The following is a 5277-nucleotide window of genomic DNA, read 5'->3' on the forward strand; positions in this document are numbered from 1 at the left end:
GGCCCCCTGCCTGGCAGCCTGTTTTCATCACTCTGAGGCCCAGGATCTGCAGGACCTGGGGACTCGACCCGGGGACTCAGCCCAGGGCCCAGCACGGACGGGGAAGGCTCACCTCCTTCAGGAGCTTGGCGCACCTCCCTGTGGGACAGAGACAGCATGAGGGGCTGCAGGACCGGTGCCGGACCCCATGCGCAGCCCAGAGCTGGCCCAGAGTGGACAGCTGAAGGCCTTGCCCCTCGGGAGGCCCCCAGCTCTGAGAGGCGCTGCTGTGTGGGCCTTGGCTGTGGTGGCCGCAGACGCCAGGTCCCCCTTCCCCGTGTGAGGGGAGGAGAGAGCGTAGCCCCTCGAGGCCGGGCAGCCCAGCTCGGGGTGGAGGCGGGAACTCACCTCACGCAGCAGGTCCACACAGGTCACTGTGGACAAAGGAAAGGGTGAGACAGGACAGGTGGGGTGCCATAGGGACCGACTGACCCCGGGCCCCGTCACTCACTGTCCTGGGCAAGCAGGTGCACATCCCTCGACGAGAGGCCCCGCTCCCTGGCCGCCTGATGGAACCTCTTCAAGGCTTCCTCGCTGTATTTTAGGTCCCGGGCTGTGCGGGACAGAATGCCAGCTGGGGACAGAGGCCCCTACCTGCCTACCCTGTCTCCTCTCTGCCCCAGTCTGTCCTCCCTCTCTGCCCCCTCACAGAGCCGGGGGTCCCCAAGGGGAGAGTGGACTGGGGCACAGGCCGAGCAGCGGACCCTGCCCCGGCTGGCCCCAGCCCAGCTCACTGTAAAGCTTCAGGACTCTGTGGCCGGCTGCTCCTGTGTGGAGCACGATGTCCATGATGGTGTAGGTCTTGTAGTCCGTGGCCACCACCGAAACCTCTTTGCTCCCTAGGAGACAAAGCCAGCCTAGAACTCCCCTCCTCACCATAGGCCACTCCCCCCCCGAGAGCACACCCCACCTTGCACACGCATACGTGTGCACACACGCACACACACACCCATACGTGTGCACACCCGCACACACACACGCATACATGTGCACACACACGCATACATGTGCACACACGCACACACGCGCACACACACGCACACACACTCAGAGGGTCTGAGTAGGCCTCTGGGTTTCCTAAGGGATCCCCGAGGATGGACAAGGAGCCCTGCTGACCAGGGCATCGGATGTTTCCTCGGTGCACAGAGGAGGCGCACGGCTCTTCAGGGGTCCTGGGCTGAGGCCCGAGGCTGGGACCGGGGTGGTCGCCCCGGGGCACCCAAGGGGTCCTGGCATGGCGCACACACTCAGAGGGTCTGAGTAGGCTTCTGGGTTTCCTAAGGGATCCCCGAGGATGGACAAGGAGCCCTGCTGACCAGGGCATCGGATATTTCCTAAGTGCACAGAGGAGGCGCACGGCTCTTCAGGGGTCCTGGGCTGAGGCCCGAGGCTGGGACCGGGGTGGTCGCCCCGGGGCACCCAAGGGGTCCTGGCATGGAGCTGCATGCTGAGGGCTCTGGCCTGGGGTGATCGGGAGTGCCGCCATGCCGAGGCTGAGTCCCCCCAGGAGAGAGTGGGGTTGTCCCCCTCCCAGACCCTCCAAGACTGGCGTGGGCTGAGGAGGGGCCCAGAGAGGCAGGACAAGGCGCCCCGTTGAATCCGGCCTGCTGGGCACCATCCTGACATGGGGGCCGAGCATCGGGGGGCCGGCGCTGACCCCTGCGGGGGGCGGGGCCCCTTACCGGTGTCCTTGGCAACCCTGAACGTGCCAGGGGTGTCCCCCTCCTGGGCCAGGCTCTTCTCCTTCACGCAGAGGCTTTTGCTGGAGAGCACAGGTGCCTGCCAGCCGGGCGCCCGGGACAAGGGAGCCCCCAGACAGCAGGCCCCGTCCGCCCTGGAAGAGTGCCCGCACCCCCCGCTCCCCGGCCACATGCGTGTCCAAGAGGAGGTGGGCCAGGCCATGCGCACGAGCCAGCAGACAGGACTGCGAGCGCGGGCCCCCAGGCCCTCACGGCACAGGCTCTGTGCGCAGGGCGGACACCTGGCAGGGGAGGGGTCCCGGGGCAGAGCCGGAGGTCGGAGTTCACTCACGAACTGTCTGAGGAGGGAGTGAGGGCCCCTTCCCTGGAGGGGTCTACCCTTAGCATCCCTCTGCCCAAAACCATCATCCAGGAAGGGTGACCGTGTGGGTGGGGACGTGACCAGGGAGCGCCCCACTCACTTGTCATAGACAGTGGTCAGGGCCAAATGGCTCCCGTCCGGCTCCACCACCACGGCCCCCACCTTTCTCGCCTTCTGGGCTGAGCCCAGGGGCTCCGTCTCGGAGGCAAAAGCAATCTCATACCAGAGGCCTGAAAACTGGGGGCACAGGGAGTCTGCCTCAGGAGCGCGGGCCTCCAGCCAGGGGCGCCCCCCACAAGTGCACAGCGCCCCGCATTGCAGAGCTGGCGGGGGCTCCGGGGAGGGTTCTGGGGGACTCCCGGTGTTCGGGGTGGGGTGGGCCCCCCACGGCAGGCGCCCAGAGCCAGCACCTTGACAAAATCAAGTCCCTTCAGCACCACGTCCTGTTTGCCAGCCGCCAGCGACACGCAGAGCCCCAGCAGGGCGGCGAGCGCAGTGCCCTTCATGTCCAGCGAGTGAGTGGCTAGGGCCAGCTCCCCCAAAACGCAGGGGCCACGGCCCCGGGCCCTGGGCTTATATCCTTCCCCGTGGGTGCTCAGAACAGGCACAGGCTGGCATCATTAAGCAGGCTGGCAGCACGTGGCACACCCGCCCGCAGCCGCGCCCGCCCACCAGGCCCGAGGGGGAACCGCCCACCAGGCGGAGGGTCATTTGCTCATCAGCTATCACATTGGTGACTACCAGGCTGGGCCACCGCCTCCCTGCTGATGGTCCCCCAGGGCTCTCAGACTGAGTCCTGTGGCCAGAGGGCAGTGCCAGGCTGCAGACGGAGGGGGCAGGACAGGAAGGGCATGACCCATGTGGGCACCGTGACTCTGGGCAAACTCGCTCCGGGAGAGCACGTTACGACAGTCTGCGGGTGCAGGGACAATAGGCAGGGACGGTCACAGTGCCGGGACCCAGCGGCTGCCCAGAATGCTCCAAGCAGGGAGCCCTCAGCTTCCGTGAGTGGTGTCACCACCCGCATGGCCGGCATAGGCCCGTTACATGGCCCCACATTCCCCTTCGGGGCCCAGGACATGCGGACGACATGGGCACATGCACCCGAGGGCCTGCAGGCTGGGCAGGCACAGGGCCTCTGGTCAGCAGGGCAGGACGGAGGACATGGGCGCCCACGCTGTGCTGACCCCACGTAGCCCGGCCCAGCGCAGGGCTTCAGGCACAAGGAGTGGGCTGGGACATCCTGCCTTTGGGCCCTGCCAGCTGGCCTACTGAGTCCTTTGAAGATGCCATAATGGTCTGTGAACGGCCAACCAGCAACGTCCCCACCCAGCTAGGAGCCCAAGGCGCCCACCTCCGGGCATTCTCACTCTGTAAGCACAGAATTATTCCCCTGGGCGGGGACCAAGTCTCCTCCTACAGGTAAATGCTGCGTGGGGGACGGGAGACACCTGCCAAAGTTCACCCAGCAGCTGTCATCGCCCTTGACCCCCACCCCACCTCAAGTGCTATCATCATCCTCACCCTGCAGGGCACAGACAGGGAGAAAGGTGGGGCCTTCCCAATCCGAGCCACGGTTCCCAAATTGTGAGGGGTGGGGAAGAGACAGAGACAGAGAGAAAGAGAGATGGAGACAGAGGAGGTGGGGTGCGGGGACATGGAAGAGCCCCACGAAGAATGCAGAAGCGACACTTGGGGTCCCACTGCAGGGGAGCCGAGTGCTTGGCCCCCCACTCAGTGCGGCGGCCCGTCTGATCTGATGGCCCTTCATTTACATGCCTTCCTCTTGGCAAAGGCGCCAGGGCCACACGCCTGGACTGGTAGACACCGGAACTGAAGGGCCAGCCCGGGCCGGTGGGGGAGGGCTGGCCGCTGGACCGCGTGCCTTGGCTGTCCCCTACTCCCCGCCTTCACAACCGGTCCTATGTTCCTCCCGCCATCACCCCCGGTGGTCCCAAAAGTGTTAGTGATTTGATCTTAGAACTGTGGGATGACGAGGTGTGCGGGAGACTCAGAGCCCACCTTCCTCCCCCACCCCGAGCAGTGCTCCGCCCCAGCCCCTGGGCTCTGGGCTCAGGGAGGTCGGTCCTGGTCCTTTAGCAGGAGCTGGAACAGACATCCAGGGCCACGGGGCTCACAGCAGCCCCCGAGCAGCGCCCTCTGGGCTGTTTGGCCTGGCAGCCACCGGAGTGCCGGAGGGAACTCTGTCCACTTAAGCTGCTGCTGACTCGCCACCCCCGAGGCCCTCAGAGCCAGGTCCGGCCTGGGCACATTTCAAAGACCCCTGCTGGGCCCGGAGGAAGCCCGGGTGAGCCGGAGGTCAGGCCAGACCCCAACGCCTGTCTCTGTCCTGGGGCTGGCAGAGTCTGGAAGGCTCCCTCCTCCCTCATGTCCATGACTCTCTGCCCAGCTGCCACGCAGCCACCAGGCCCACTCCGGTCTCTGCTCAGGGGACCTGGCCCAGGCTGGCCCCGGGCTCTCGGGAGCAGGACAAGACTTAGCAGGGAGGGTGACTTTAGGCAGCCTGATGCAGCTCTGAGAGGCAGGGCTGGGATGACCTTGGGCGGGAGGAGAGGAAGAGGGGGCTGTCACCCCCGCGTCTGAGCCGCGTGGCCCGACTCAGCCCCTTCGGGCCGAGGTGCAGCAGGGGTGGCATCCGTCACCGTCACGCTCGGAAGCGATGTCACAGGAAGCGGCATAGACCACCCACAGTCAGGTGTGCTGTTGACCGGGGCAGCCGAGGAGGTGGGGTGCGGGGACATGGAAGAGCCCCACGAAGAATGCAGAAGCGACACTTGGGGTCCCACTGCAGGGGAGCCGAGTGCTTGGCCCCCCACTCAGTGCGGCGGCCCGTCTGATCTGATGGCCCTTCATTTACATGCCTTCCTCTTGGCAAAGGCGCCAGGGCCACACGCCTGGACTGGTAGACACCGGAACTGAAGGGCCGGCCCGGGCCGGTGGGGGAGGCCTGGCCGCTGGACCGCGTGCCTTGGCTGTCCCTACTCCCCGCCTTCACGACCGGTCCTATGTTCCTCCTGCCACCAACCCCGGTGGTCCCAAAAGTGTTAGTGATTCAATCTTAGGACTGTGGGATGACGAGGTGTGTGGGAGCCTCAGAGCCCACCTTCCTCCCCCACCCCGAGCGGTGCTCCGCCCCAGCCCCTGGGCTCTGGGCTC

This window comes from Pteropus alecto, unplaced genomic scaffold, assembly GCF_000325575.1.
Source record: "Pteropus alecto unplaced genomic scaffold, ASM32557v1 scaffold67, whole genome shotgun sequence".
Taxonomy (NCBI): Eukaryota; Metazoa; Chordata; class Mammalia; order Chiroptera; family Pteropodidae; genus Pteropus; species Pteropus alecto.